This window comes from Hipposideros armiger, unplaced genomic scaffold (assembly GCF_001890085.2).
Source record: "Hipposideros armiger isolate ML-2016 unplaced genomic scaffold, ASM189008v1 scaffold_92, whole genome shotgun sequence".
Taxonomy (NCBI): Eukaryota; Metazoa; Chordata; class Mammalia; order Chiroptera; family Hipposideridae; genus Hipposideros; species Hipposideros armiger.
In genome coordinates, this window is record NW_017731442.1 from 2,313,011 (window position 1) to 2,322,410 (window position 9,400).

Consider the following 9,400-nt stretch of genomic DNA (forward strand, 5'->3'; position numbering starts at 1 on the left):
AAGAAAACAAACATGTATTTCATGCCTACTGTGTGCCAGGCCACCATGCCAGATATTTATATATGTCAACTCTGTAAAAGTAGGCAGGTGTATTTTCTCCTGCCCATCCTCTGAGGGTAGCAGGACACGCTAAGCGAAGACAGGGTCGGGCACGTCCACCCAGGGGAGGCATTTTCCCTCAACTCTCCTCCTCTTCCCAAGCAGCTGGTCCATTGCTCACCATCAAGGTCCTCCCCTGTCCCCCAGCTGAGACATCCAGACGGGGCATGGAAGGGGACAAAGCCATGGCTGGCTGAATCTTCACCGAAGCAGATACCAGAACCCAGGGCAGCAGGATCTTAAAACTGCCGAATATGGAAACTAACTTTGGGTATGAAAAGGGCTGTCAAGCATAGAAAAAGATTAAACTGATGTTGTGTAACACCTGATGATAGAAATGGGGCCTTTGTGGACGGGTAGCTTTGACCTCAGTGTAAGAAGGAAATTTGTCATTTGGGAGGTGATGAGTTTCCATTGCTGGAATTATGCAAGAGGTACCTTCCTGGAAGGCACAGAGGAGAGCCTCTCTTGGGCAGGAGATTGTTCTAGAATCTAGATGATCTATTTCAGCTTTGAGATTCTGTTACTCTGTACCCAGCCATGCACCTAATCCAGGGGACAGTTTGTTAATCCTGAGCTTGAAGCATGTATGGGAGAGGCCTTCTAAAGGTCAGGCCAACCTTTGTTGCCTCATATACAGAGGGTGCCAAAAAAATGTATACACATTTTAAGAAAGGAAAAACTGTATTAATATATACCGATAACAAGAGATGAATACAAGTCACGTTTGACTTCTGCAATTACAAGAGGTGCTCAAAGTGGTTACCATCAGCGTCCAGACACTTCTGATTATGGTGAACTACTGCTTGAGCAACGTTGACCAAAGTGTTAACATCGCTTAAAACGTGTATACATTTTTTTGGCACCCCATATAAGGGACTCCAAGGGTAGAATTTTCTCTAGGTAAGGAGGAGAGGGCAGGGCAGGGCAGGGCCCACCTGGCCTGGTGAGAGAGAGATTTGGGGAAGGCAGGCCTTTGGGCCCCATATGTCAGTTTCTGTGGATAGCTATCTACTCTATTTTTCTTAGACCCAGCCCTGGAACTCACCTCACAGGGTAACTTTGACAGAAACATGGCACCTTTTCTCCTGTGTGGTTCTTATCTGACCAATGACACATCCTCACAAATGACAGGTGTGAGGGAGCACCTGCAGTGTAGAGGTGGAGGATAACCAAAAAACAAAAACAAAAATAAAACAAAAACAAACAAACAATAACAACAAAAAACAAACCACAAAGCAAAGAGGAATATGCAAAAAGCCTATAAAGGACAAAACGCTTACTACAACAAAATTTCACAGCCTAGTTGGAGACAACACCCACACAGAAAACATAGAGGAAAGGAAAGAGTTTCAGAGTCAGAGACCTGAATTCATATCTTGGCTGTGGTACTTACTAGCTGGGTAGCATCAGGCAATTACTTTATCTCTCTGAGACTCATTTACCTAATCTGTAAAATGGGATTAACAGTACCTATTTTGTAAGATTGTTGCAAAGATTAGAGATGACATATATGTGATTGGCACATAGAGTCTGGCATTTAATAAACCTTAATAAATTGTAGCTATTGCTGTTTTTATTATTTTTGCTACAGGACAAATAAATTGGGAAGAACTAACTAAAAGTGAACTTGGAAAGGGAAGAACCTAAATGATGTATGAGCCGGAGAAGTCAGGGAAAGCTTTGTTGTTCACTGACGACAACGAGTACCTACTAAGTGCTAGGTGCTATGCTATAGGTTCTGGGGATCAAAATAGATGTGAAACTCTACAACCAAGGAAGTCGAGTTGATAGGCAATGAACAAATAAATAAAAAGCAATTTATGATCATTAATTATGTCTTATCAAGGAAAAGAACAGGGTATTATATAAGAGACACTAACAGGGTACCTGATTTAGATTGTGGGAGGAATCAGGGATGACCTCTCGGAGGGAGCAGCCTTTAAGCTAAAGCTAAAGGAAGATTAACAATGATCTCCACATGGACTTCAGGGAAGAGCCTTCCAAGCTGAGGGCACATCATGTGCAAGGCGCCGACAGGTGGTTTAGGAACTGAACAGATGTGTCTGGAGCATTGTAAGGATGGAGGGATGAGGTGAGAAATGTTTGGGAAGGTGGGCAGTTGGCTGGATCACATAAGGCCTTGAAAGCCAGGGTAAGAATCTGGTATTTTATCTTAAGGGATCGAATGCCACTGGAGGGTATGAAGCAGAGAAGTGATGTAAATAAGATCACTTTGGGTGCTGCGAAAGGGAATGGATGGGATAAGACTGGAGGTGGAAAGATGAGTTACAGTGGTTCAGGGGAGAAACCAATGGTGACTTGGTCCAGGATGAGGGGCAGAGATGAAGGGACGTGATGGGATTCGAGAAGTACTTGGGGGTAGAACCGACGCGGTATGATGATGGATTAGATATGAAGGACGCGGCAGGAGGCGTCTAGTAGGCTTCAGGAGCCTGGTGGGAAAAGGTTTAATCCATAAGGGTGGTCCTGAAAAGAAATCCATCAAGTACCAAAATGGAGGGCAGATGGAGAGAGAGCGGGGAACTCAGCCTGGAGCTGGGCTTGAAATGTGGGCCAGGTTAGGACAGGCAGCAGGAGGATGGAAAGGAGAGCATACCGGGAGGGAAGCAGCACGATCCAGGTGACAAGGTAGGCACGAGCTTGCCTCATACCACGTAGGTGGCACCGAGTAGGGTGAGTCGTGCCAGAAGGTAAGGGTGGACACTGGGACACAGGGTGTGCAACAGGAGTAGGGAAAGAGCTGGGGTGGGGCCTGATTACGCCAGGCCCCTGGAGCCAGGCAGAGGTATCAGCCTTGATGTCAGAGATAAAGGGAAGCTGTATGGGCTTAGACTGGCAGTCAGCCAGCCAGGCAGCCACCCATCCGTCAGTGTTCTAGGTCTGTGTGTGGGGCTGCCGAGACACAAATAAGCAGCCACACAGCTTGCACTTCCTGAAAATATTTACTAACAACCTATTCTGATCATAGTATGGGGCGTTTATAGAGAAAGCCTCTTGGCTCCCAGAATACCACCTTCTCTTTGGTTTCTTCCAACCTCGTTAGTTATTCCTTCTCAGTCTCCTTTCACGGCTCTTTTGCCTCTGGCAGGCATCTAGAGGTGAACAGCAGGAGGCCACAGGTTGTGCTTCTTCTTTTCCGCCTCTTCACCCCTTCCTTTGGAGATCTCATCCAGCTCCGTGGCTTTAAAAACCATCTATATTCTGCTTTATGTATTCAAGCCCATTATCTCCCCCACCTATCTCCTGAGTTCCAGCCCTTGTATTTTCAAATGCCCATGTGACATCTCCACTTGGATATATAATAGGCACCTCAAATTTAAAACGTCCAAGATAGAGGGCCGGCCGAGTGGCTCAGTTGGTTAAGAGCTCGCTCAAGAGTTTGAGCTCTGAGCAACAGCGGTTCAAGTCCAGCCCGAGCTGAGCAGCCGCTGAGCTGCCAACAGGTAGCAGGATGGCTCAGCTAAAAAAATAATAATTAAAAAAAAAATTAAAATAAAACGTCCAAGATAGAAAACTCCAGTCCCCTCCACCTCAACCCATTCCTACCTTGGTGTTCCCCAGTTGAGTAAGGGGTCCTCCCAGTTATTAAGGCAAAAACCTAGGAGGTATCTTTGATTTCTCATTCTATATGCAATCTATCAGTAAGTCCTGTGAGTTCTGCCTCCAGAAAAATCCACTCTGTCCACTTCTCCTTTGACATTACGTCTACCCTAATCAAGACATCACCATTTTCTCCTAAACTACAGCAAAGCCTCCTTGCTTGTTTCTGTTACCTTGCTTATCCCCCAGGCAATCCATTCTCTGCCAACTAGCCAGTTATCTGTGTAAAACACAAATGAGATAAGGTCTTCCCTCGGATGGCTCACCACTGCTTCAGAACACCAGAGCTGCTTTCCACAGCACCTGGACCAGTGTAAGCTCTGACCTCATCTTCCATCACTGACTTCTTCCTTTCGTCCCCTGCTCTCTGCTCCCCAGACACACTGGTGTGTTTTTTTCTCTGCTTCTAGAACAGACCAACCTGGGCCAACCTCAGGGCCTTTGCACTTAGGATTTGCTCTCTTTGGAACATTTTTCCATCAATCTTCTCATGGTTCCCATCTCAGTTTAAATGTTACCCTCCTATCTGAGGTCTCCTCCCTGCTGCCAGTCATGCTCTAGTACATATTTTGTTTTGATATCTTTGACATAAAAATAGTCATATATTTATTTATGAGCTGTCTCCCCTATTGAAACATAAGTTTCAAGAGAGCTGGATCTTGTCTGACCTGCTCAGAGCTCTATCTCCCACTCCTAGAACAACACTGCGTGCACAGAGGAAGCTCGGTAAATATTTGTTCAATGAGTGAATAAATGCTTTAGATGTGGCTCCTGGTCTTTTTTAAATGGAAGATAATGTAATAAGCCACAGGAAGTATTACCTAAGAATACAGAGCAGGTAACTCTAAGAAGTGATTCACAGCTAGTTTGAGAATGATTTTTGCTGAAGTGTTGCTGAATGACAATATGCTACTCAATAATGTCAGCCTGTAATGGGGCTCTAGAAAGACGACGGTATAATCCATAGGCTGCTCCTGGAGGGAAACCCCTCAAGGACCAAAGTGGAGGGAAAATGAGGCACTATTTGAAGATTGGTGGGTCCTTGTGGTTCCCTCCAAATTTGCCATGTAAGTAATCAAGGACTCCTCTGTCACTGAATGCACATGCACCCTCCCCAATCATACACCCCGCCACATACATATGCTCCCTAACATTACACCCCCTCTTGCAGAGCTGACTGAGATTCTTCTTATCTTGTTCACATATTTCATAAAGATCTTAGGGGATGATGAATTGACCAGTTTCTGAGAAATTCCATGGAAATTTGCAAAAATAAAGCACCTATTAAAAACTCTGATATTTCACCAAAAATCTTAGTAAGTTACAGTACCGGCACATAACGGAATATTATTCAGCCATTAAAGTGACAATTATGAAGTTATAAGTATCATCCTAGAAAACATGCATGACTAAAATTTCAGGTTAAGAAAACAAACCTGGGCATAGATCTGATATAAATATTATAAGCACAACTATAGCAACATTATCTATGGAGAAAAGGGGCTGAAAGGGGATAGTTATTGTGTTGAGTTAATGGGATTGTGTTGGATTTTACCTTTCCATTATATATATATGGAAAGGTAAAGATTAAATACGTCTTTGTGTGGTTGGCTCTTTCCCAGCCATGTGGCCCGCCTGCACTTCCCTCAAGCAGCTGGAACAAGACAGCTGCCGTGGGCACAGCCTCATTCCTGCACCATGTCAGGCATGGGGATGACAGGGGCAGAAGGAAAGAAGTGGTCATAAAGTCATAACAACAGCAGCAACAATGGTCAACATTGCTCCAACTTCATATGCTCCAGGCACTCTGCTAAGCATGATATTTACTCCTCACATTCTTTTTTCCCCGTAGGTGAGGAAACTGAAGTCTGAAGAGGTGAAGGAACTGGTCTGCGGTCACAGGGCTGGTAAATGACAGAGAAAGGTACGGAACTCCAGTCTGATTCCACACCCCATGATCTTAACCACTCTCACAAAGACAACAATACTCTTACAAATATTAAACCACTGTGTTTCAATGGCTCCTAAAACTTTTGGCTGGCCACCTCTAAGTGTGAGTCAGGAGACTTCTGAAGGCAGGGCAGGCAGAGGCAGGCCACTGACCTCTCTAGCAGGCAAACACCTGGCACATCACCCCCTGCAGTGTATCAGGAACAGGCCTGGCCTACTGGACTACAGAGACTTCTGGACAGGAGGTAGAGTCAGGAAGGGAAGGGGAGGAAAGCCTACTCATTGGGGGCTGGAGGATTACAGGAAGGGTGGGAAGGTGTGAGCAGTGGGGCAGGACCCTTGATCACTCTTCACTTGTGACTCTGAGAAGAGTCACAGCCAGGGGCCCTGGCACCTGCATGGGGCGGTCTTTCTGGTCAAGGGGTGGAGTAGTGTCCTCAGGGGGGATTGGTCAACCTCCAGCAGCCCTCAGTTACCTTGTGTGGTAGACACTGGGTTGACAGCTGCAACTATGAAGTGGAATCTATTGGAGCAAGTTGACCCCATGCTCGAGGCCCAGGATGGACCCACTAAGCCAGGGTCCAGACAGAGGGTCAGGTAGAACAGATGGGTCCATATAAAGTGAAGGGGCCATGACCGGTGCTCCCTATGAGTGAAGCCCAGGCTCACAAAAGGAAGCAAGGCTAGGCTTGTGCTGAGCTCAGCCTGACACAGTCACCGAGACCCTAGCAACCAGAGGGCCACAAGAACACTGACCCCTCCTCAATGGCTGGGAGCCTCCCGGAAGCTCACACACCACCCAGAGGAGAAGCTGGGGGAGGCAGATGTGGATTCACTGATAAAATTACCTAAAGACACTGTTCAATTTTTGTAGCCCATCAAATTTGCCAGAAGAGATTTATTTAAGGGTTTCTCTTTGCTGACCAACAGGCGGGGTCCATGAAGAAGGCCAAATAAGTTCATTCCCTCCAACTCCCTCTGAATTGCACATGACATTCATGCCTCTCTCTTACCACTATGCTAGACTGCACAATTTGAGCATCTGTTATGTGTCAGGCATTCTGCTAGGTCCTTCACATGCAGGATCTTGTCCACTCTCCTCAGTAGCATATTAATAGAAATATCTTCCATCTCAGATCTCCCATCAACTTGCTGTGTTACCTGAACCCCTATGAGTCTCAGTTTCTTCATCAAATGGGGATACTAATCGCTTTCTAGCAGAGTGTCAGGCACAAGGAATGCACTCAATAAAATGCTGTCATTGTTTTAGTTAACAGTTTTTTGGGCACAGAAGCAGGTAAAGACATGTAGGTAATGAGGGTGGGGGTGAAGGAACTCCTCTGGGAAAGAAAGGAATTAACAAAACACAACCTCTTAACTCTGCAGCAACACAGGTGAACTGATTCAGTCAGGAAAGTAGGGGTAAAATTTAAGGGGCCAGGAGCCCTCTGTCCAGGAACGCAGACATACCTGAGAGCCCCATGGGGCCATTGGAAAGAGAGGTGGGAGACTAGGAGTTTCCAGGTCCTGTGTTTGCTCAAACTCACTGACATTTCTTCCTGACCTGCTGTCTTCTTCATCCCCTTGTAGGTTCTGTGGGACAAACACATCAGCTCCCAGGCCAGGGTGGCCTTCCAGGGCCTGGAGAGTTATCCCAGCCACGTCCATGTCAGGCTGGGACATGGAGCTCCAGGCAGGCTGTATGGATCTGGGGCTGGTTCTTAACAGTGAGGCATCCAAGTACCCTTGGGAAATTTCAAGAGTTTTGCAAAAAAGTGAAAGCAGTGCCATCTGATTCCTTCTGAGGATAAATATCCTGATGCATTATTAAAAAGTGAAGGAAGTCAGGGCTTAGCTAAAGGAGTCCCACATCTCTGTGAATATTTCTAACAACTAGGGCTTACTTTGGTGGAGAGAACTTTCTTGTGTTGCATGAAAAGCAAGCAGAAAGCTCGAATTCCACTCACATAGAGCAGCTCTTGGTGAAGAGAGGCCTGCATTTCTGCGCTGGGATACAGGCTCAGAGATAGCTCCTCACTGCTCAGATGCTATTTTTAAAGTTGTGAAACTCAATATATCAGTGGGGAGCAGTCAGGGGGGAGGGCTGGAGGTAGAGTGGCTGAGGCCTCCAGGCCCCTGAGGGAGACTCACTTTCCTGGGAAGATAAAGCCACTCGTTTGGCTCTTGGCTGCCATTCCCAGATCTTTCTTTTGAGCCCTGAAAATAAATCCCAGGCCTGGTATTCAGGGCCCATGGTGGGGGCCACCGGTCAGAAGAGAATTTAATAATTTACTATGATTCTCATTTCAACCCTTTCTTTGGTTTAATTAATGCCGTGTCTGGCAGCTGAAGGAGAATGCATCTGATAAAGTTAGTCTATCAGGACATGAAAAATTGAGGTCGCGAAACGGCCTGGCCCACTGTCACAAATCTAACAGGAAGTCAGCCTCTGCTTCCCCGGAAACACCTGTCAAGGAAACCTGACGTACACCAATCACAATCCTCCAACTCAGCTTCAGCTTGTTTACCTCACCTTAGAAAATAGGACCTGCCCACTATATAAGGAAATCTGCCCGCGACCTCCTAATCGATCATATCTTGTTTCCAAGGTTTCTCTTTAATGCTCTGTTTAAGTCGCCCTTGCCCCAAATCCCTCGGGAAGAGTGCGCCACTGCTTGTGAGGCACTGCACTCCCTCAGTCCACGGGCTGTTTTCCCTTGAATAAAGGACATCAAACTTGTTACTAAATTTTTAGTTTTGTCATTGGACGCATCATAGCGTCATGTTACAAGCATAAAAAGGAAAAATAAACCCTCCGTGTTCTGTTTACAACTGTTCTAAAATGTACATTCGAAAGGCGCACTTTCTGTCTCTCTGAGTGTCTTGCCTCTGAGTGATCCAGCATCCTCACTGGTTGGGGACACCCTATCCTCCCCCACCTCAGGCCTCTTTCCTGAGGCTGTGGTTTTCCAGTGGTGACTATATCTGGTCTAAACAGTCAGACCCACGGTGGACAGACCACAGTTATGTATTTGTGTGGGAGATGTCAGGTAAAGTGTGGCATTCCTGTTTGTGCTCAAGGGCAGCAGAATTCCCTCCTTCCCCCTATTCCACTTTGGCATAAGGATTATTTTGAGCTGAAGGCAGCTGAGAAGAAGCAGATACAAGAAAATGCCCCCTCCCTGCCCCCATTTGTCTAAAAGCACAACATAAATTTACAAAGGTGTCCCTCCTCCCCTCTCTACCAGGAGGTACAACAGGTAATAGTCACTCATCAGCCCAGAGAAGCACAGAGGAGTCCACACACCAAGCTTTAGTAACTAGCCCTTACTTTCCATTAATTTCCCCATGTTTGCCTTCCTACAATTTGCTGCCCTAGAGACTCAATGTCCTTTTCCTTTGTCTTGACACTTCTCTAAAAATGTATTGTCCCTGGGCTAAGATGCTATATAAACCCAAGTCCTAATCACTCACTCAAAGGAGTTACTGGCTACTAAATGCTCCCACGTGTTACATGCTCCATACACCTTAATAAACTTGTTTGGTTTTCTCTTGTTAATCTGTCTTTTGTCTAATTTACATGACCCCAGGCAGAGAACCTAAAAGGAATAGATGTTTCATCCCTTATAGTGTTATTTGGGGAAAAATAGCTTGAATGACAGTAATAATAATGATAAAAGGAGATAATGTCTTTTCAAGCACACAGAGTCCCTTTACAAACAGTAAG

General features: G+C 45.9%; 1 long non-coding RNA gene across 1 annotated transcript in view; it reads left to right on the plus strand.

Moving 5' to 3' along the window:
• LOC109383970 (uncharacterized) overlaps positions 1-8,229 on the plus strand; it is a 15,365-nt gene extending 7,136 nt beyond the window's left edge. The window contains exons 2-3 of the long non-coding RNA XR_002124325.1: positions 5,576-5,647; positions 7,264-8,229. This is a non-coding gene — a long non-coding RNA (uncharacterized LOC109383970). The remainder of the gene's footprint in view (positions 1-5,575; positions 5,648-7,263) is intronic.
• The last annotated feature ends 1,171 nt before the right edge of the window (positions 8,230-9,400 follow it).